The 20,807-nt window shown below is 42.5% G+C and overlaps 25 non-coding genes across 25 annotated transcripts; all 25 read left to right on the plus strand.

The window, feature by feature from the left end:
* The first annotated feature begins 658 nt into the window (after positions 1-658).
* Positions 659-731, plus strand: TRNAV-UAC (transfer RNA valine (anticodon UAC)). Its single transcript has one exon. It is a non-coding gene; the product is annotated as a tRNA-Val (tRNA).
* Positions 732-1,245: 514 nt separating this feature from the next.
* On the plus strand, positions 1,246-1,318 carry TRNAV-UAC (transfer RNA valine (anticodon UAC)). Its single transcript has one exon. It is a non-coding gene; the product is annotated as a tRNA-Val (tRNA).
* A 672-nt stretch (positions 1,319-1,990) lies between these two features.
* Positions 1,991-2,063, plus strand: TRNAV-UAC (transfer RNA valine (anticodon UAC)). Its single transcript has one exon. It is a non-coding gene; the product is annotated as a tRNA-Val (tRNA).
* Positions 2,064-3,139: 1,076 nt separating this feature from the next.
* Positions 3,140-3,212, plus strand: TRNAV-UAC (transfer RNA valine (anticodon UAC)). The gene has a single exon. It is a non-coding gene; the product is annotated as a tRNA-Val (tRNA).
* A 514-nt stretch (positions 3,213-3,726) lies between these two features.
* On the plus strand, positions 3,727-3,799 carry TRNAV-UAC (transfer RNA valine (anticodon UAC)). Its single transcript has one exon. It is a non-coding gene; the product is annotated as a tRNA-Val (tRNA).
* Positions 3,800-4,313: 514 nt separating this feature from the next.
* TRNAV-UAC (transfer RNA valine (anticodon UAC)) lies at positions 4,314-4,386 on the plus strand. The gene has a single exon. It is a non-coding gene; the product is annotated as a tRNA-Val (tRNA).
* A 672-nt stretch (positions 4,387-5,058) lies between these two features.
* Positions 5,059-5,131, plus strand: TRNAV-UAC (transfer RNA valine (anticodon UAC)). The gene has a single exon. It is a non-coding gene; the product is annotated as a tRNA-Val (tRNA).
* Positions 5,132-5,803: 672 nt separating this feature from the next.
* Positions 5,804-5,876, plus strand: TRNAV-UAC (transfer RNA valine (anticodon UAC)). The gene has a single exon. It is a non-coding gene; the product is annotated as a tRNA-Val (tRNA).
* Positions 5,877-6,390: 514 nt separating this feature from the next.
* TRNAV-UAC (transfer RNA valine (anticodon UAC)) lies at positions 6,391-6,463 on the plus strand. Its single transcript has one exon. It is a non-coding gene; the product is annotated as a tRNA-Val (tRNA).
* A 672-nt stretch (positions 6,464-7,135) lies between these two features.
* On the plus strand, positions 7,136-7,208 carry TRNAV-UAC (transfer RNA valine (anticodon UAC)). The gene has a single exon. It is a non-coding gene; the product is annotated as a tRNA-Val (tRNA).
* Positions 7,209-7,880: 672 nt separating this feature from the next.
* TRNAV-UAC (transfer RNA valine (anticodon UAC)) lies at positions 7,881-7,953 on the plus strand. The gene has a single exon. It is a non-coding gene; the product is annotated as a tRNA-Val (tRNA).
* Positions 7,954-8,624: 671 nt separating this feature from the next.
* TRNAV-UAC (transfer RNA valine (anticodon UAC)) lies at positions 8,625-8,697 on the plus strand. Its single transcript has one exon. It is a non-coding gene; the product is annotated as a tRNA-Val (tRNA).
* A 671-nt stretch (positions 8,698-9,368) lies between these two features.
* On the plus strand, positions 9,369-9,441 carry TRNAV-UAC (transfer RNA valine (anticodon UAC)). The gene has a single exon. It is a non-coding gene; the product is annotated as a tRNA-Val (tRNA).
* Positions 9,442-10,516: 1,075 nt separating this feature from the next.
* TRNAV-UAC (transfer RNA valine (anticodon UAC)) lies at positions 10,517-10,589 on the plus strand. The gene has a single exon. It is a non-coding gene; the product is annotated as a tRNA-Val (tRNA).
* A 672-nt stretch (positions 10,590-11,261) lies between these two features.
* TRNAV-UAC (transfer RNA valine (anticodon UAC)) lies at positions 11,262-11,334 on the plus strand. Its single transcript has one exon. It is a non-coding gene; the product is annotated as a tRNA-Val (tRNA).
* Positions 11,335-12,409: 1,075 nt separating this feature from the next.
* TRNAV-UAC (transfer RNA valine (anticodon UAC)) lies at positions 12,410-12,482 on the plus strand. Its single transcript has one exon. It is a non-coding gene; the product is annotated as a tRNA-Val (tRNA).
* An 854-nt stretch (positions 12,483-13,336) lies between these two features.
* Positions 13,337-13,409, plus strand: TRNAV-UAC (transfer RNA valine (anticodon UAC)). Its single transcript has one exon. It is a non-coding gene; the product is annotated as a tRNA-Val (tRNA).
* A 1,076-nt stretch (positions 13,410-14,485) lies between these two features.
* Positions 14,486-14,558, plus strand: TRNAV-UAC (transfer RNA valine (anticodon UAC)). The gene has a single exon. It is a non-coding gene; the product is annotated as a tRNA-Val (tRNA).
* A 1,259-nt stretch (positions 14,559-15,817) lies between these two features.
* TRNAV-UAC (transfer RNA valine (anticodon UAC)) lies at positions 15,818-15,890 on the plus strand. Its single transcript has one exon. It is a non-coding gene; the product is annotated as a tRNA-Val (tRNA).
* Positions 15,891-16,404: 514 nt separating this feature from the next.
* TRNAV-UAC (transfer RNA valine (anticodon UAC)) lies at positions 16,405-16,477 on the plus strand. Its single transcript has one exon. It is a non-coding gene; the product is annotated as a tRNA-Val (tRNA).
* A 672-nt stretch (positions 16,478-17,149) lies between these two features.
* Positions 17,150-17,222, plus strand: TRNAV-UAC (transfer RNA valine (anticodon UAC)). Its single transcript has one exon. It is a non-coding gene; the product is annotated as a tRNA-Val (tRNA).
* Positions 17,223-17,894: 672 nt separating this feature from the next.
* TRNAV-UAC (transfer RNA valine (anticodon UAC)) lies at positions 17,895-17,967 on the plus strand. The gene has a single exon. It is a non-coding gene; the product is annotated as a tRNA-Val (tRNA).
* Positions 17,968-18,481: 514 nt separating this feature from the next.
* On the plus strand, positions 18,482-18,554 carry TRNAV-UAC (transfer RNA valine (anticodon UAC)). The gene has a single exon. It is a non-coding gene; the product is annotated as a tRNA-Val (tRNA).
* Positions 18,555-19,629: 1,075 nt separating this feature from the next.
* TRNAV-UAC (transfer RNA valine (anticodon UAC)) lies at positions 19,630-19,702 on the plus strand. The gene has a single exon. It is a non-coding gene; the product is annotated as a tRNA-Val (tRNA).
* Positions 19,703-20,556: 854 nt separating this feature from the next.
* TRNAV-UAC (transfer RNA valine (anticodon UAC)) lies at positions 20,557-20,629 on the plus strand. Its single transcript has one exon. It is a non-coding gene; the product is annotated as a tRNA-Val (tRNA).
* Positions 20,630-20,807: the final 178 nt, after the last annotated feature.

The following is a 20,807-nucleotide window of genomic DNA, read 5'->3' on the forward strand; positions in this document are numbered from 1 at the left end:
TATTTTGGGTCATTGGTAGTATAGTGCTGAGTATCACCGCCTGTTTTACGGAAGACCTGAGTTAAATTCCCCGCCGGGGAGGCATGACCGGCTTCAGTTTTTAAAGATTGCAGAAAATATTTTGGTGGCAATGAAACTGTTTCTTCTTAATACCAAAAATATCCGTTTTAAAGAAATCCACTGGTTCAGGCCTTGGTCAAAATGCAACCCTATCACCCAGACGATTTTCGTCAGTTCATGTTACAGTCGCTAGCGTATCTATGGTGTAGTGGTTATCACGTCCGCCTAACACGCGGAAGGTCCCTGGTTCGAGCCCTGGTAGATACATAATGTTCTTTTTTGACTTGTTGTTAGAACGAAACTTTCGGAGGTTTTTGGCAATTTTTTTAAATTGAAAAGTGACATATTTTGGGTCCTTGGTAGTATAGTGCTGAGTATCACCGCCTGTTTTACGGAAGACCTGAGTTAAATTCCCCGCCGGGGAGGCATGACCGGCTTCAGTTTTTAAAGATTGCAGAAAATATTTTGGTGGCAATGAAACGGTTTCTTCTTAATACCAAAAATATCCGTTTTAAAGAAATCCACTGGTTCAGGCCTTGGTCAAAATGCAACCCTATCTCCAAGACGATTTTCGTCAGTTCATGTTGCAGTCGCTAGCGTATCTATGGTGTAGTGGTTATCACGTCCGCTTTACACGCGGAAGGTCTCAGGTTCGAGCCCTGATAGATACAAAGAAGGTTGATATTTTAGCAATATGTGGACGAGTGAATTGGAGGCTCTCGGTCTCGAAAATTTGCCCATTTTTAAAACAGTTTCATCGTATTTACGACGGCTATGACGGGTATCTATGGTGTAGTGGTTATCACGTCCGCCTAACACGCGGAAGGTCCCAGGATCGAGCCCTGGTAGATACATAATGTTCTTTTTTGCCTTGTTGTTAGAACGAAACTTTCGGAGGTTTTTGGCAATTTTTTTAAATTGAAAAGTGACATATTTTGGGTCCTTGGTAGTATAGTGCTGAGTATCACCGCCTGTTTTACGGAAGACCTGAGTTAAATTCCCCGCCGGGGAGGCATGACCGGCTTCAGTTTTTAAAGATTGCAGAAAATATTTTGGTGGCAATGAAACGGTTTCTTCTTAATACCAAAAATATCCGTTTTAAAGAAATCCACTGGTTCAGGCCTTGGTCAAAATGCAACCCTATCTCCAAGACGATTTTCGTCAGTTCATGTTGCAGTCGCTAGCGTATCTATGGTGTAGTGGTTATCACGTCCGCTTTACACGCGGAAGGTCTCAGGTTCTAGCCCTGATAGGTACAAAGAAGGTTGATATTTTAGCGATATGTGGACGAGTGAATTGGCGGCTCTCGGTCTCGAAAATTTGCCCATTTTTAAAACGGTTTCATCGTATTTACGATGGCTATGACGGGTATCTATGGTGTAGTGGTTATCACGTCCGCCTAACACGCGGAAGGTCCCAGGTTCGAGCCCTGGTAGATACATAATGTTCTTTTTTGACTTGTTGTTAGAACGAAACTTTCGGAGGTTTTTGGCAATTTTTTTAAATTGAAAAGTGAAATGTTTTGGGTATCTATGGTGTAGTGGTTATCACGTCCGCCTAACACGCGGAAGGTCCCTGGTTCAAGCCCTGGTAGATACATAATGTTCTTTTTTGACTTGTTGTTAGAACGAAACTTTCGGAGGTTTTTGGCAATTTTTTTAAATTGAAAAGTGACATTTTTTGGGTCCTTGGTAGTATAGTGCTGAGTATCACCGCCTGTTTTACGGAAGACCTGAGTTAAATTCCCCGCCGGGGAGGCATGACCGGCTTCAGTTTTTAAAGATTGCAGAAAATATTTTGGTGGCAATGAAACGGTTTCTTCTTAATACCAAAAATATCCGTTTTAAAGAAATCCACTGGTTCAGGCCTTGGTCAAAATGCAACCCTATCACCCAGACGATTTTCGTCAGTTCATGTTACAGTCGCTAGCGTATCTATGGTGTAGTGGTTATCACGTCCGCTTTACACGCGGAAGGTCTCAGGTTCGAGCCCTGATAGATACAAAGAAGGTTGATATTTTAGCGATATGTGGACGAGTGAATTGGAGGCTCTCGGTCTCGATAATTTGCCCATTTTTAAAACAGTTTCATCGTATTTACGATGGCCATGACGGGTATCTATGGTGTAGTGGTTATCACGTCCGCCTAACACGCGGAAGGTCCCAGGTTCGAGCCCTGGTAGATGCATAATGTTCTTTTTTGACTTGTTGTTAGAACGAAACTTTCGGAGGTTTTTGGCAATTTTTTTAAATTGAAAAGTGAAATGTTTTGGGTATCTATGGTGTAGTGGTTATCACGTCCGCCTAACACGCGGAAGGTCCCAGGTTCGAGCCCTGGTAGATACATAATGTTCTTTTTTGACTTGTTGTTAGAACGAAACTTTCGGAGGTTTTTGGCAGCTTTTTCAAATTGAAAAGTGACATATTTTGGGTCATTGGTAGTATAGTGCTGAGTATCACCGCCTGTTTTACGGAAGACCTGAGTTAAATTCCCCGCCGGGGAGGCATGACCGGCTTCAGTTTTTAAAGATTGCAGAAAATATTTTGGTGGCAATGAAACTGTTTCTTCTTAATACCAAAAATATCCGTTTTAAAGAAATCCACTGGTTCAGGCCTTGGTCAAAATGCAACCCTATCACCCAGACGATTTTCGTCAGTTCATGTTACAGTCGCTAGCGTATCTATGGTGTAGTGGTTATCACGTCCGCCTAACACGCGGAAGGTCCCTGGTTCGAGCCCTGGTAGATACATAATGTTCTTTTTTGACTTGTTGTTAGAACGAAACTTTCGGAGGTTTTTGGCAATTTTTTTAAATTGAAAAGTGACATATTTTGGGTCCTTGGTAGTATAGTGCTGAGTATCACCGCCTGTTTTACGGAAGACCTGAGTTAAATTCCCCGCCGGGGAGGCATGACCGGCTTCAGTTTTTAAAGATTGCAGAAAATATTTTGGTGGCAATGAAACGGTTTCTTCTTAATACCAAAAATATCCGTTTTAAAGAAATCCACTGGTTCAGGCCTTGGTCAAAATGCAACCCTATCTCCAAGACGATTTTCGTCAGTTCATGTTGCAGTCGCTAGCGTATCTATGGTGTAGTGGTTATCACGTCCGCTTTACACGCGGAAGGTCTCAGGTTCGAGCCCTGATAGATACAAAGAAGGTTGATATTTTAGCAATATGTGGACGAGTGAATTGGAGGCTCTCGGTCTCGAAAATTTGCCCATTTTTAAAACAGTTTCATCGTATTTACGACGGCTATGACGGGTATCTATGGTGTAGTGGTTATCACGTCCGCCTAACACGCGGAAGGTCCCAGGATCGAGCCCTGGTAGATACATAATGTTCTTTTTTGCCTTGTTGTTAGAACGAAACTTTCGGAGGTTTTTGGCAATTTTTTTAAATTGAAAAGTGACATATTTTGGGTCCTTGGTAGTATAGTGCTGAGTATCACCGCCTGTTTTACGGAAGACCTGAGTTAAATTCCCCGCCGGGGAGGCATGACCGGCTTCAGTTTTTAAAGATTGCAGAAAATATTTTGGTGGCAATGAAACGGTTTCTTCTTAATACCAAAAATATCCGTTTTAAAGAAATCCACTGGTTCAGGCCTTGGTCAAAATGCAACCCTATCTCCAAGACGATTTTCGTCAGTTCATGTTGCAGTCGCTAGCGTATCTATGGTGTAGTGGTTATCACGTCCGCTTTACACGCGGAAGGTCTCAGGTTCTAGCCCTGATAGGTACAAAGAAGGTTGATATTTTAGCGATATGTGGACGAGTGAATTGGCGGCTCTCGGTCTCGAAAATTTGCCCATTTTTAAAACGGTTTCATCGTATTTACGATGGCTATGACGGGTATCTATGGTGTAGTGGTTATCACGTCCGCCTAACACGCGGAAGGTCCCAGGTTCGAGCCCTGGTAGATACATAATGTTCTTTTTTGACTTGTTGTTAGAACGAAACTTTCGGAGGTTTTTGGCAATTTTTTTAAATTGAAAAGTGACATTTTTTGGGTCCTTGGTAGTATAGTGCTGAGTATCACCGCCTGTTTTACGGAAGACCTGAGTTAAATTCCCCGCCGGGGAGGCATGACCGGCTTCAGTTTTTAAAGATTGCAGAAAATATTTTGGTGGCAATGAAACGGTTTCTTCTTAATACCAAAAATATCCGTTTTAAAGAAATCCACTGGTTCAGGCCTTGGTCAAAATGCAACCCTATCTCCAAGACGATTTTCGTCAGTTCATGTTGCAGTCGCAAGCGTATCTATGGTGTAGTGGTTATCACGTTCGCTTTACACGCGGAAGGTCTCAGGTTCGAGCCCTGATAGATACATAGAAGGTTGATATTTTAGCGATATGTGGACGAGTGAATTGGAGGCTCTCGGTCTCGAAAATTTGCCCATTTTTAAAACAGTTTCATCGTATTTACGATGGCTATGACGGGTATCTATGGTGTAGTGGTTATCACGTCCGCCTAACACGCGGAAGGTCCCAGGTTCGAGCCCTGGTAGATACATAATGCTCTTTTTTGACTTGTTGTTAGAACGAAACTTTCGGAGGTTTTTGGCAATTTTTTTAAATTGAAAAGTGAAATGTTTTGGGTATCTATGGTGTAGTGGTTATCACGTCCGCCTAACACGCGGAAGGTCCCTGGTTCAAGCCCTGGTAGATACATAATGTTCTTTTTTGACTTGTTGTTAGAACGAAACTTTCGGAGGTTTTTGGCAATTTTTTTAAATTGAAAAGTGACATTTTTTGGGTCCTTGGTAGTATAGTGCTGAGTATCACCGCCTGTTTTACGGAAGACCTGAGTTAAATTCCCCGCCGGGGAGGCATGACCGGCTTCAGTTTTTAAAGATTGCAGAAAATATTTTGGTGGCAATGAAACGGTTTCTTCTTAATACCAAAAATATCCGTTTTAAAGAAATCCACTGGTTCAGGCCTTGGTCAAAATGCAACCCTATCACCCAGACGATTTTCGTCAGTTCATGTTACAGTCGCTAGCGTATCTATGGTGTAGTGGTTATCACGTCCGCTTTACACGCGGAAGGTCTCAGGTTCGAGCCCTGATAGATACAAAGAAGGTTGATATTTTAGCGATATGTGGACGAGTGAATTGGAGGCTCTCGGTCTCGATAATTTGCCCATTTTTAAAACAGTTTCATCGTATTTACGATGGCCATGACGGGTATCTATGGTGTAGTGGTTATCACGTCCGCCTAACACGCGGAAGGTCCCAGGTTCGAGCCCTGGTAGATACATAATGCTCTTTTTTGACTTGTTGTTAGAACGAAACTTTCGGAGGTTTTTGGCAATTTTTTTAAATTGAAAAGTGAAATGTTTTGGGTATCTATGGTGTAGTGGTTATCACGTCCGCCTAACACGCGGAAGGTCCCTGGTTCGAGCCCTGGTAGATACATAATGTTCTTTTTTGACTTGTTGTTAGAACGAAACTTTCGGAGGTTTTTGGCAATTTTTTTAAATTGAAAAGTGACATATTTTGGGTCCTTGGTAGTATAGTGCTGAGTATCACCGCCTGTTTTACGGAAGACCTGAGTTAAATTCCCCGCCGGGGAGGCATGACCGGCTTCAGTTTTTAAAGATTGCAGAAAATATTTTGGTGGCAATGAAACGGTTTCTTCTTAATACCAAAAATATCCGTTTTAAAGAAATCCACTGGTTCAGGCCTTGGTCAAAATGCAACCCTATCTCCAAGACGATTTTCGTCAGTTCATGTTGCAGTCGCTAGCGTATCTATGGTGTAGTGGTTATCACGTCCGCTTTACACGCGGAAGGTCTCAGGTTCTAGCCCTGATAGGTACAAAGAAGGTTGATATTTTAGCGATATGTGGACGAGTGAATTGGCGGCTCTCGGTCTCGAAAATTTGCCCATTTTTAAAACGGTTTCATCGTATTTACGATGGCTATGACGGGTATCTATGGTGTAGTGGTTATCACGTCCGCCTAACACGCGGAAGGTCCCAGGTTCGAGCCCTGGTAGATACATAATGTTCTTTTTTGACTTGTTGTTAGAACGAAACTTTCGGAGGTTTTTGGCAATTTTTTTAAATTGAAAAGTGACATTTTTTGGGTCCTTGGTAGTATAGTGCTGAGTATCACCGCCTGTTTTACGGAAGACCTGAGTTAAATTCCCCGCCGGGGAGGCATGACCGGCTTCAGTTTTTAAAGATTGCAGAAAATATTTTGGTGGCAATGAAACGGTTTCTTCTTAATACCAAAAATATCCGTTTTAAAGAAATCCACTGGTTCAGGCCTTGGTCAAAATGCAACCCTATCTCCAAGACGATTTTCGTCAGTTCATGTTGCAGTCGCAAGCGTATCTATGGTGTAGTGGTTATCACGTTCGCTTTACACGCGGAAGGTCTCAGGTTCGAGCCCTGATAGATACATAGAAGGTTGATATTTTAGCGATATGTGGACGAGTGAATTGGAGGCTCTCGGTCTCGAAAATTTGCCCATTTTTAAAACAGTTTCATCGTATTTACGATGGCTATGACGGGTATCTATGGTGTAGTGGTTATCACGTCCGCCTAACACGCGGAAGGTCCCAGGTTCGAGCCCTGGTAGATACATAATGCTCTTTTTTGACTTGTTGTTAGAACGAAACTTTCGGAGGTTTTTGGCAATTTTTTTAAATTGAAAAGTGAAATGTTTTGGGTATCTATGGTGTAGTGGTTATCACGTCCGCCTAACACGCGGAAGGTCCCTGGTTCAAGCCCTGGTAGATACATAATGTTCTTTTTTGACTTGTTGTTAGAACGAAACTTTCGGAGGTTTTTGGCAATTTTTTTAAATTGAAAAGTGACATTTTTTGGGTCCTTGGTAGTATAGTGCTGAGTATCACCGCCTGTTTTACGGAAGACCTGAGTTAAATTCCCCGCCGGGGAGGCATGACCGGCTTCAGTTTTTAAAGATTGCAGAAAATATTTTGGTGGCAATGAAACGGTTTCTTCTTAATACCAAAAATATCCGTTTTAAAGAAATCCACTGGTTCAGGCCTTGGTCAAAATGCAACCCTATCACCCAGACGATTTTCGTCAGTTCATGTTACAGTCGCTAGCGTATCTATGGTGTAGTGGTTATCACGTCCGCTTTACACGCGGAAGGTCTCAGGTTCGAGCCCTGATAGATACAAAGAAGGTTGATATTTTAGCGATATGTGGACGAGTGAATTGGAGGCTCTCGGTCTCGATAATTTGCCCATTTTTAAAACAGTTTCATCGTATTTACGATGGCCATGACGGGTATCTATGGTGTAGTGGTTATCACGTCCGCCTAACACGCGGAAGGTCCCAGGTTCGAGCCCTGGTAGATACATAATGCTCTTTTTTGACTTGTTGTTAGAACGAAACTTTCGGAGGTTTTTGGCAATTTTTTTAAATTGAAAAGTGAAATGTTTTGGGTATCTATGGTGTAGTGGTTATCACGTCCGCCTAACACGCGGAAGGTCCCTGGTTCGAGCCCTGGTAGATACATAATGTTCTTTTTTGACTTGTTGTTAGAACGAAACTTTCGGAGGTTTTTGGCAATTTTTTTAAATTGAAAAGTGACATATTTTGGGTCCTTGGTAGTATAGTGCTGAGTATCACCGCCTGTTTTACGGAAGACCTGAGTTAAATTCCCCGCCGGGGAGGCATGACCGGCTTCAGTTTTTAAAGATTGCAGAAAATATTTTGGTGGCAATGAAACGGTTTCTTCTTAATACCAAAAATATCCGTTTTAAAGAAATCCACTGGTTCAGGCCTTGGTCAAAATGCAACCCTATCTCCAAGACGATTTTCGTCAGTTCATGTTGCAGCCGCTAGCGTATCTATGGTGTAGTGGTTATCACGTCCGCTTTACACGCGGAAGGTCTCAGGTTCGAGCCCTGATAGATACATAGAAGGTTGATATTTTAGCGATATGTGGACGAGTGAATTGGAGGCTCTCGGTCTCGAAAATTTGCCCATTTTAAAACGGTTTCATCATATTTACGATGGCTATGACGGGTATCTATGGTGCAGTGGTTATCACGTCCGCCTAACACGCGGAAGGTCCCAGGTTCGAGCCCTGGTAGATGCATAATGTTCTTTTTTGACTTGTTGTTAGAACGAAACTTTCGGAGGTTTTTGGCAATTTTTTTAAATTGAAAAGTGAAATGTTTTGGGTATCTATGGTGTAGTGGTTATCACGTCCGCCTAACACGCGGAAGGTCCCTGGTTCGAGCCCTGGTAGATACATAATGTTCTTTTTTGACTTGTTGTTAGAACGAAACTTTCGGAGGTTTTTGGCAATTTTTTTAAATTGAAAAGTGACATATTTTGGGTCCTTGGTAGTATAGTGCTGAGTATCACCGCCTGTTTTACGGAAGACCTGAGTTAAATTCTCCGCCGGGGAGGCATGACCGGCTTCAGTTTTTAAAGATTGCAGAAAATATTTTGGTGGCAATGAAACGGTTTCTTCTTAATACCAAAAATATCCGTTTTAAAGAAATCCACTGGTTCAGGCCTTGGTCAAAATGCAACCCTATCTCCAAGACGATTTTCGTCAGTTCATGTTGCAGTCGCTAGCGTATCTATGGTGTAGTGGTTATCACGTCCGCTTTACACGCGGAAGGTCTCAGGTTCGAGCCCTGATAGATACATAGAAGGTTGATATTTTAGCGATATGTGGACGAGTGAATTGGAGGCTCTCGGTCTCGAAAATTTGCCCATTTTAAAACGGTTTCATCATATTTACGATGGCTATGACGGGTATCTATGGTGCAGTGGTTATCACGTCCGCCTAACACGCGGAAGGTCCCAGGTTCGAGTCCTGGTAGATGCATAATGTTCTTTTTTGACTTGTTGTTAGAACGAAACTTTCGGAGGTTTTTGGCAATTTTTTTAAATTGAAAAGTGAAATGTTTTGGGTATCTATGGTGTAGTGGTTATCACGTCCGCCTAACACGCGGAAGGTCCCTGGTTCGAGCCCTGGTAGATACATAATGTTCTTTTTTGACTTGTTGTTAGAACGAAACTTTCGGAGGTTTTTGGCAATTTTTTTAAATTGAAAAGTGACATATTTTGGGTCCTTGGTAGTATAGTGCTGAGTATCACCGCCTGTTTTACGGAAGACCTGAGTTAAATTCCCCGCCGGGGAGGCATGACCGGCTTCAGTTTTTAAAGATTGCAGAAAATATTTTGGTGGCAATGAAACGGTTTCTTCTTAATACCAAAAATATCCGTTTTAAAGAAATCCACTGGTTCAGGCCTTGGTCAAAATGCAACCCTATCTCCAAGACGATTTTCGTCAGTTCATGTTGCAGTCGCTAGCGTATCTATGGTGTAGTGGTTATCACGTCCGCTTTACACGCGGAAGGTCTCAGGTTCGAGCCCTGATAGATACATAGAAGGTTGATATTTTAGCGATATGTGGACGAGTGAATTGGAGGCTCTCGGTCTCGAAAATTTGCCCATTTTAAAACGGTTTCATCATATTTACGATGGCTATGACGGGTATCTATGGTGCAGTGGTTATCACGTCCGCCTAACACGCGGAAGGTCCCAGGTTCGAGCCCTGGTAGATACATAATGTTCTTTTTTGACTTGTTGTTAGAACGAAACTTTCGGAGGTTTTTGGCAATTTTTTTAAATTGAAAAGTGATATGTTTTGGGTATCTATGGTGTAGTGGTTATCACGTCCGCCTAACACGCGGAAGGTCCCAGGTTCGAGCCCTGGTAGATACATAATGTTCTTTTTTGACTTGTTGTTAGAACGAAACTTTCGGAGGTTTTTGGCAGCTTTTTCAAATTGAAAAGTGACATATTTTGGGTCATTGGTAGTATAGTGCTGAGTATCACCGCCTGTTTTACGGAAGACCTGAGTTAAATTCCCCGCCGGGGAGGCATGACCGGCTTCAGTTTTTAAAGATTGCAGAAAATATTTTGGTGGCAATGAAACTGTTTCTTCTTAATACCAAAAATATCCGTTTTAAAGAAATCCACTGGTTCAGGCCTTGGTCAAAATGCAACCCTATCACCCAGACGATTTTCGTCAGTTCATGTTACAGTCGCTAGCGTATCTATGGTGTAGTGGTTATCACGTCCGCCTAACACGCGGAAGGTCCCAGGTTCGAGCCCTGGTAGATACATAATGTTCTTTTTTGACTTGTTGTTAGAACGAAACTTTCGGAGGTTTTTGGCAATTTTTTTAAATTGAAAAGTGACATTTTTTGGGTCCTTGGTAGTATAGTGCTGAGTATCACCGCCTGTTTTACGGAAGACCTGAGTTAAATTCCCCGCCGGGGAGGCATGACCGGCTTCAGTTTTTAAAGATTGCAGAAAATATTTTGGTGGCAATGAAACGGTTTCTTCTTAATACCAAAAATATCCGTTTTAAAGAAATCCACTGGTTCAGGCCTTGGTCAAAATGCAACCCTATCACCCAGACGATTTTCGTCAGTTCATGTTACAGTCGCTAGCGTATCTATGGTGTAGTGGTTATCACGTCCGCTTTACACGCGGAAGGTCTCAGGTTCGAGCCCTGATAGATACAAAGAAGGTTGATATTTTAGCGATATGTGGACGAGTGAATTGGAGGCTCTCGGTCTCGATAATTTGCCCATTTTTAAAACAGTTTCATCGTATTTACGATGGCCATGACGGGTATCTATGGTGTAGTGGTTATCACGTCCGCCTAACACGCGGAAGGTCCCAGGTTCGAGCCCTGGTAGATACATAATGCTCTTTTTTGACTTGTTGTTAGAACGAAACTTTCGGAGGTTTTTGGCAATTTTTTTAAATTGAAAAGTGAAATGTTTTGGGTATCTATGGTGTAGTGGTTATCACGTCCGCCTAACACGCGGAAGGTCCCTGGTTCGAGCCCTGGTAGATACATAATGTTCTTTTTTGACTTGTTGTTAGAACGAAACTTTCGGAGGTTTTTGGCAATTTTTTTAAATTGAAAAGTGACATATTTTGGGTCCTTGGTAGTATAGTGCTGAGTATCACCGCCTGTTTTACGGAAGACCTGAGTTAAATTCCCCGCCGGGGAGGCATGACCGGCTTCAGTTTTTAAAGATTGCAGAAAATATTTTGGTGGCAATGAAACGGTTTCTTCTTAATACCAAAAATATCCGTTTTAAAGAAATCCACTGGTTCAGGCCTTGGTCAAAATGCAACCCTATCTCCAAGACGATTTTCGTCAGTTCATGTTGCAGTCGCTAGCGTATCTATGGTGTAGTGGTTATCACGTCCGCTTTACACGCGGAAGGTCTCAGGTTCGAGCCCTGATAGATACATAGAAGGTTGATATTTTAGCGATATGTGGACGAGTGAATTGGAGGCTCTCGGTCTCGAAAATTTGCCCATTTTAAAACGGTTTCATCATATTTACGATGGCTATGACGGGTATCTATGGTGCAGTGGTTATCACGTCCGCCTAACACGCGGAAGGTCCCAGGTTCGAGCCCTGGTAGATGCATAATGTTCTTTTTTGACTTGTTGTTAGAACGAAACTTTCGGAGGTTTTTGGCAATTTTTTTAAATTGAAAAGTGAAATGTTTTGGGTATCTATGGTGTAGTGGTTATCACGTCCGCCTAACACGCGGAAGGTCCCAGGTCCGAGCCCTGGTAGATACATAATGTTCTTTTTTGACTTGTTGTTAGAACGAAACTTTCGGAGGTTTTTGGCAGCTTTTTCAAATTGAAAAGTGACATATTTTGGGTCATTGGTAGTATAGTGCTGAGTATCACCGCCTGTTTTACGGAAGACCTGAGTTAAATTCCCCGCCGGGGAGGCATGACCGGCTTCAGTTTTTAAAGATTGCAGAAAATATTTTGGTGGCAATGAAACTGTTTCTTCTTAATACCAAAAATATCCGTTTTAAAGAAATCCACTGGTTCAGGCCTTGGTCAAAATGCAACCCTATCACCCAGACGATTTTCGTCAGTTCATGTTACAGTCGCTAGCGTATCTATGGTGTAGTGGTTATCACGTCCGCCTAACACGCGGAAGGTCCCAGGTTCGAGCCCTGGTAGATACATAATGTTCTTTTTTGACTTGTTGTTAGAACGAAACTTTCGGAGGTTTTTGGCAATTTTTTTAAATTGAAAAGTGACATTTTTTGGGTCCTTGGTAGTATAGTGCTGAGTATCACCGCCTGTTTTACGGAAGACCTGAGTTAAATTCCCCGCCGGGGAGGCATGACCGGCTTCAGTTTTTAAAGATTGCAGAAAATATTTTGGTGGCAATGAAACGGTTTCTTCTTAATACCAAAAATATCCGTTTTAAAGAAATCCACTGGTTCAGGCCTTGGTCAAAATGCAACCCTATCACCCAGACGATTTTCGTCAGTTCATGTTACAGTCGCTAGCGTATCTATGGTGTAGTGGTTATCACGTTCGCTTTACACGCGGAAGGTCTCAGGTTCGAGCCCTGATAGGTACAAAGAAGGTTGATATTTTAGCGAGATGTGGACGAGTGAATTGGAGGCTCTCGGTCTCGAAAATTTGCCCATTTTTAAAACGGTTTCATCGTATTTACGATGGCTGCGACGGGTATCTATGGAGTAGTGGTTATTGCGTCCGCCTAACACGCGGAAGGTCCCAGGTTCGAGCCCTGGTAGATACATAATGTTCTTTTTTGACTTGTTGTTAGAACGAAACTTTCGGAGATTTTGGCAATTTTTTTAAATTGAAAAGTGACATCTTTTGGGTATCTATGTTGTAGTGGTTATCACGTCCGCCTAACACGCGGAAGGTCTCAGGTTCGAGCCCTGATATATACAAAGAAGGTTGATATTTTAGCGAGATGTGGACGAGTGAATTGGAGGCTCTCGGTCTCGAAAATTTGCCCATTTTTAAAACGGTTTCATCGTATTTACGATGGCTGTGACGGGCATCTATGGTGTAGTGGTTATCACGTCCGCCTAACACGCGGAAGGTCCCAGGTTCGAGCCCGGGTAGATACATAATGTTCTTTTTTGACTTGTTGTTAGAACGAAACTTTCGGAGGTTTTTGGCAATTTTTTTAAATTGAAAAGTGACATATTTTGGGTCCTTGGTAGTATAGTGCTGAGTATCACCGCCTGTTTTACGGAAGACCTGAGTTAAATTCCCCGCCGGGGAGGCATGACCGGCTTCAGTTTTTAAAGATTGCAGAAAATATTTTGGTGGCAATGAAACGGTTTCTTCTTAATACCAAAAATATCCGTTTTAAAGAAATCCACTGGTTCAGGCCTTGGTCAAAATGCAACCCTATCACCCAGACGATTTTCGTCAGTTCATGTTACAGTCGCTAGCGTATCTATGGTGTAGTGGTTATCACGTCCGCTTTACACGCGGAAGGTCTCAGGTTCGAGCCCTGATAGATACAAAGAAGGTTGATATTTTAGCGATATGTGGACGAGTGAATTGGAGGCTCTCGGTCTCGACAATTTGCCCATTTTTAAAACAGTTTCATCGTATTTACGATGGCCATGACGGGTATCTATGGTGTAGTGGTTATCACGTCCGCCTAACACGCGGAAGGTCCCAGGTTCGAGCCCTGGTAGATACATAATGCTCTTTTTTGACTTGTTGTTAGAACGAAACTTTCGGAGGTTTTTGGCAATTTTTTTAAATTGAAAAGTGAAATGTTTTGGGTATCTATGGTGTAGTGGTTATCACGTCCGCCTAACACGCGGAAGGTCCCTGGTTCGAGCCCTGGTAGATACATAATGTTCTTTTTTGACTTGTTGTTAGAACGAAACTTTCGGAGGTTTTTGGCAATTTTTTTAAATTGAAAAGTGACATATTTTGGGTCCTTGGTAGTATAGTGCTGAGTATCACCGCCTGTTTTACGGAAGACCTGAGTTAAATTCCCCGCCGGGGAGGCATGACCGGCTTCAGTTTTTAAAGATAACAGAAAATATTTTGGTGGCAATGAAACGGTTTCTTCTTAATACCAAAAATATCCGTTTTAAAGAAATCCACTGGTTCAGGCCTTGGTCAAAATGCAACCCTATCACCCAGACGATTTTCGTCAGTTCATGTTACAGTCGCTAGCGTATCTATGGTGTAGTGGTTATCACGTCCGCCTAACACGCGGAAGGTCCCAGGTTCGAGCCCTGGTAGATACATAATGTTCTTTTTTGACTTGTTGTTAGAACGAAACTTTCGGAGGTTTTTGGCAATTTTTTTAAATTGAAAAGTGACATTTTTTGGGTCCTTGGTAGTATAGTGCTGAGTATCACCGCCTGTTTTACGGAAGACCTGAGTTAAATTCCCCGCCGGGGAGGCATGACCGGCTTCAGTTTTTAAAGATTGCAGAAAATATTTTGGTGGCAATGAAACGGTTTCTTCTTAATACCAAAAATATCCGTTTTAAAGAAATCCACTGGTTCAGGCCTTGGTCAAAATGCAACCCTATCACCCAGACGATTTTCGTCAGTTCATGTTACAGTCGCTAGCGTATCTATGGTGTAGTGGTTATCACGTCCGCTTTACACGCGGAAGGTCTCAGGTTCGAGCCCTGATAGATACAAAGAAGGTTGATATTTTAGCGATATGTGGACGAGTGAATTGGAGGCTCTCGGTCTCGATAATTTGCCCATTTTTAAAACAGTTTCATCGTATTTACGATGGCCATGACGGGTATCTATGGTGTAGTGGTTATCACGTCCGCCTAACACGCGGAAGGTCCCAGGTTCGAGCCCTGGTAGATACATAATGCTCTTTTTTGACTTGTTGTTAGAACGAAACTTTCGGAGGTTTTTGGCAATTTTTTTAAATTGAAAAGTGAAATGTTTTGGGTATCTATGGTGTAGTGGTTATCACGTCCGCCTAACACGCGGAAGGTCCCTGGTTCGAGCCCTGGTAGATACATAATGTTCTTTTTTGACTTGTTGTTAGAACGAAACTTTCGGACGTTTTTGGCAATTTTTTTAAATTGAAAAGTGACATATTTTGGGTCCTTGGTAGTATAGTGCTGAGTATCACCGCCTGTTTTACGGAAGACCTGAGTTAAATTCCCCGCCGGGGAGGCATGACCGGCTTCAGTTTTTAAAGATTGCAGAAAATATTTTGGTGGCAATGAAACGGTTTCTTCTTAATACCAAAAATTTCCGTTTTAAAGAAATCCACTGGTTCACGCCTTGGTCAAAATGCAACCCTATCTCCAAGACGATTTTCGTCAGTTCATGTTGCAGTCGCTAGCGTATCTATGGTGTAGTGGTTTTCACGTCCGCTTTACACGCGGAAGGTCTCAGGTTCTAGCCCTGATAGGTACAAAGAAGGTTGATATTTTAGCGATATGTGGACGAGTGAATTGGCGGCTCTCGGTCTCGAAAATTTGCCCATTTTTAAAACGGTTTCATCGTATTTACGATGGCTATGACGGGTATCTATGGTGTAGTGGTTATCACGTCCGCCTAACACGCGGAAGGTCCCTGGTTCGAGCCCTGGTAGATACATAATGTTCTTTTTTGACTTGTTGTTAGAACGAAACTTTCGGACGTTTTTGGCAATTTTTTTAAATTGAAAAGTGACATATTTTGGGTCCTTGGTAGTATAGTGCTGAGTATCACCGCCTGTTTTACGGAAGACCTGAGTTAAATTCCCCGCCGGGGAGGCATGACCGGCTTCAGTTTTTAAAGATTGCAGAAAATATTTTGGTGGCAATGAAACGGTTTCTTCTTAATACCAAAAATATCCGTTTTAAAGAAATCCACTGGTTCAGGCCTTGGTCAAAATGCAACCCTATCACCCAGACGATTTTCGTCAGTTCATGTTACAGTCGCTAGCGTATCTATGGTGTAGTGGTTATCACGTCCGCTTTACACGCGGAAGGTCTCAGGTTCGAGCCCTGATAGATACAAAGAAGGTTGATATTTTAGCGATATGTGGACGAGTGAATTGGAGGCTCTCGGTCTCGATAATTTGCCCATTTTTAAAACAGTTTCATCGTATTTACGATGGCCATGACGGGTATCTATGGTGTAGTGGTTATCACGTCCGCCTAACACGCGGAAGGTCCCAGGTTCGAGCCCTGGTAGATACATAATGTTCTTTTTTGACTTGTTGTTAGAACGAAACTTTCGGAGGTTTTTGGCAATTTTTTTAAATTGAAAAGTGACATTTTTTGGGTCCTTGGTAGTATAGTGCTGAGTATCACCGCCTGTTTTACGGAAGACCTGAGTTAAATTCCCCGCCGGGGAGGCATGACCGGCTTCAGTTTTTAAAGATTGCAGAAAATATTTTGGTGGCAATGAAACGGTTTCTTCTTAATACCAAAAATATCCGTTTTAAAGAAATCCACTGGTTCAGGCCTTGGTCAAAATGCAACCCTATCACCCAGACGATTTTCGTCAGTTCATGTTACAGTCGCTAGCGTATCTATGGTGTAGTGGTTATCACGTCCGCTTTACACGCGGAAGGTCTCAGGTTCGAGCCCTGATAGATACAAAGAAGGTTGATATTTTAGCGATATGTGGACGAGTGAATTGGAGGCTCTCGGTCTCGATAATTTGCCCATTTTTAAAACAGTTTCATCGTATTTACGATGGCCATGACGGGTATCTATGGTGTAGTGGTTATCACGTCCGCCTAACACGCGGAAGGTCCCAGGTTCGAGCCCTGGTAGATACATAATGCTCTTTTTTGACTTGTTGTTAGAACGAAACTTTCGGAGGTTTTTGGCAATTTTTTTAAATTGAAAAGTGAAATGTTTTGGGTATCTATGGTGTAGTGGTTATCACGTCCGCCTAACACGCGGAAGGTCCCTGGTTCGAGCCCTGTTAGATACATAATGTTCTTTTTTGACTTGTTGTTAGAACGAAACTTTCGGACGTTTTTGGCAATTTTTTTAAATTGAAAAGTGACATATTTTGGGTCCTTGGTAGTATAGTGCTGAGTATCACCGCCTGTTTTACGGAAGACCTGAGTTAAATTCCCCGCCGGGGAGGCATGACCGGCTTCAGTTTTTAAAGATTGCAGAAAATATTTTGGTGGCAATGAAACGGTTTCTTCTTAATACCAAAAATATCCGTTTTAAAGAAATCCACTGGTTCAGGCCTTGGTCAAAATGCAACCCTATCACCCAGACGATTTTCGTCAGTTCATGTTACAGTCGCTAGCGTATCTATGGTGTAGTGGTTATCACGTCCGCTTTACACGCGGAAGGTCTCAGGTTCGAGCCCTGATAGATACAAAGAAGGTTGATATTTTAGCGATATGTGGACGAGTGAATTGGAGGCTCTCGGTCTCGATAATTTGCCCATTTTTAAAACAGTTTCATCGTATTTACGATGGCCATGACGGGTATCTATGGTGTAGTGGTTATCACGTCCGCCTAACACGCGGAAGGTCCCAGGTTCGAGCCCTGGTAGATACATAATGCTCTTTTTTGACTTGTTGTTAGAACGAAACTTTCGGAGGTTTTTGGCAATTTTTTTAAATTGAAAAGTGATATGTTTTGGGTATCTATGGTGTAGTGGTTATCACGTCCGCCTAACACGCGGAAGGTCCCTGGTTCGAGCCCTGGTAGATACATAATGTTCTTTTTTGACTTGTTGTTAGAACGAAACTTTCGGACGTTTTTGGCAATTTTTTTAAATTGAAAAGTGACATATTTTGGGTCCTTGGTAGTATAGTGCTGAGTATCACCGCCTGTTTTACGGAAGACCTGAGTTAAATTCCCCGCCGGGGAGGCATGACCGGCTTCAGTTTTTAAAGATTGCAGAAAATATTTTGGTGGCAATGAAACGGTTTCTTCTTAATACCAAAAATATCCGTTTTAAAGAAATCCACTGGTTCACGCCTTGGTCAAAATGCAACCCTATCTCCAAGACGATTTTCGTCAGTTCATGTTGCAGTCGCTAGCGTATCTATGGTGTAGTGGTTATCACGTCCGCTTTACACGCGGAAGGTCTCAGGTTCTAGCCCTGATAGGTACAAAGAAGGTTGATATTTTAGCGATATGTGGACGAGTGAATTGGCGGCTCTCGGTCTCGAAAATTTGCCCATTTTTAAAACGGTTTCATCGTATTTACGATGGCTATGACGGGTATCTATGGTGTAGTGGTTATCACGTCCGCCTAACACGCGGAAGGTCCCAGGTTCGAGCCCTGGTAGATACATAATGTTCTTTTTTGACTTGTTGTTAGAACGAAACTTTCGGAGGTTTTTGGCAATTTTTTTAAATTGAAAAGTGACATTTTTTGGGTCCTTGGTAGTATAGTGCTGAGTATCACCGCCTGTTTTACGGAAGACCTGAGTTAAATTCCCCGCCGGGGAGGCATGACCGGCTTCAGTTTTTAAAGATTGCAGAAAATATTTTGGTGGCAATGAAACGGTTTCTTCTTAATACCAAAAATATCCGTTTTAAAGAAATCCACTGGTTCAGGCCTTGGTCAAAATGCAACCCTATCTCCAAGACGATTTTCGTCAGTTCATGTTGCAGTCGCTAGCGTATCTATGGTGTAGTGGTTATCACGTCCGCTTTACACGCGGAAGGTCTCAGGTTCGAGCCCTGATAGATACATAGAAGGTTGATATTTTAGCGATATGTGGACGAGTGAATTGGAGGCTCTCGGTCTCGAAAATTTGCCCATTTTAAAACGGTTTCATCATATTTACGATGGCTATGACGGGTATCTATGGTGCAGTGGTTATCACGTCCGCCTAACACGCGGAAGGTCCCAGGTTCGAGCCCTGGTAGATGCATAATGTTCTTTTTTGACTTGTTGTTAGAACGAAACTTTCGGAGGTTTTTGGCAATTTTTTTAAATTGAAAAGTGAAATGTTTTGGGTATCTATGGTGTAGTGGTTATCACGTCCGCCTAACACGCGGAAGGTCCCAGGTCCGAGCCCTGGTAGATACATAATGTTCTTTTTTGACTTGTTGTTAGAACGAAACTTTCGGAGGTTTTTGGCAGCTTTTTCAAATTGAAAAGTGACATATTTTGGGTCATTGGTAGTATAGTGCTGAGTATCACCGCCTGTTTTACGGAAGACCTGAGTTAAATTCCCCGCCGGGGAGGCATGACCGGCTTCAGTTTTTAAAGATTGCAGAAAATATTTTGGTGGCAATGAAACTGTTTCTTCTTAATACCAAAAATATCCGTTTTAAAGAAATCCACTGGTTCAGGCCTTGGTCAAAATGCAACCCTATCACCCAGACGATTTTCGTCAGTTCATGTTACAGTCGCTAGCGTATCTATGGTGTAGTGGTTATCACGTCCGCCTAACACGCGGAAGGTCCCAGGTTCGAGCCCTGGTAGATACATAATGTTCTTTTTTGACTTGTTGTTAGAACGAAACTTTCGGAGGTTTTTGGCAATTTTTTTAAATTGAAAAGTGACATTTTTTGGGTCCTTGGTAGTATAGTGCTGAGTATCACCGCCTGTTTTACGGAAGACCTGAGTTAAATTCCCCGCCGGGGAGGCATGACCGGCTTCAGTTTTTAAAGATTGCAGAAAATATTTTGGTGGCAATGAAACGGTTTCTTCTTAATACCAAAAATATCCGTTTTAAAGAAATCCACTGGTTCAGGCCTTGGTCAAAATGCAACCCTATCACCCAGACGATTTTCGTCAGTTCATGTTACAGTCGCTAGCGTATCTATGGTGTAGTGGTTATCACGTTCGCTTTACACGCGGAAGGTCTCAGGTTCGAGCCCTGATAGGTACAAAGAAGGTTGATATTTTAGCGAGATGTGGACGAGTGAATTGGAGGCTCTCGGTCTCGAAAATTTGCCCATTTTTAAAACGGTTTCATCGTATTTACGATGGCTGCGACGGGTATCTATGGAGTAGTGGTTATTGCGTCCGCCTAACACGCGGAAGGTCCCAGGTTCGAGCCCTGGTAGATACATAATGTTCTTTTTTGACTTGTTGTTAGAACGAAACTTTCGGAGATTTTGGCAATTTTTTTAAATTGAAAAGTGACATCTTTTGGGTATCTATGTTGTAGTGGTTATCACGTCCGCCTAACACGCGGAAGGTCTCAGGTTCGAGCCCTGATATATACAAAGAAGGTTGATATTTTAGCGAGATGTGGACGAGTGAATTGGAGGCTCTCGGTCTCGAAAATTTGCCCATTTTTAAAACGGTTTCATCGTATTTACGATGGCTGTGACGGGCATCTATGGTGTAGTGGTTATCACGTCCGCCTAACACGCGGAAGGTCCCAGGTTCGAGCCCTGGTAGATACATAATGTTCTTTTTTGACTTGTTGTTAGAACGAAACTTTCGGAGGTTTTTGGCAATTTTTTTAAATTGAAAAGTGACATATTTTGGGTCCTTGGTAGTATAGTGCTGAGTATCACCGCCTGTTTTACGGAAGACCTGAGTTAAATTCCCCGCCGGGGAGGCATGACCGGCTTCAGTTTTTAAAGATTGCAGAAAATATTTTGGTGGCAATGAAACGGTTTCTTCTTAATACCAAAAATATCCGTTTTAAAGAAATCCACTGGTTCAGGCCTTGGTCAAAATGCAACCCTATCACCCAGACGATTTTCGTCAGTTCATGTTACAGTCGCTAGCGTATCTATGGTGTAGTGGTTATCACGTCCGCTTTACACGCGGAAGGTCTCAGGTTCGAGCCCTGATAGATACAAAGAAGGTTGATATTTTAGCGATATGTGGACGAGTGAATTGGAGGCTCTCGGTCTCGACAATTTGCCCATTTTTAAAACAGTTTCATCGTATTTACGATGGCCATGACGGGTATCTATGGTGTAGTGGTTATCACGTCCGCCTAACACGCGGAAGGTCCCAGGTTCGAGCCCTGGTAG

Source organism: Leiobunum rupestre, chromosome 3 (assembly GCF_980474605.1).
Source record: "Leiobunum rupestre chromosome 3, qqLeiRupe1.1.hap1, whole genome shotgun sequence".
Taxonomy (NCBI): domain Eukaryota; kingdom Metazoa; phylum Arthropoda; class Arachnida; order Opiliones; family Sclerosomatidae; genus Leiobunum; species Leiobunum rupestre.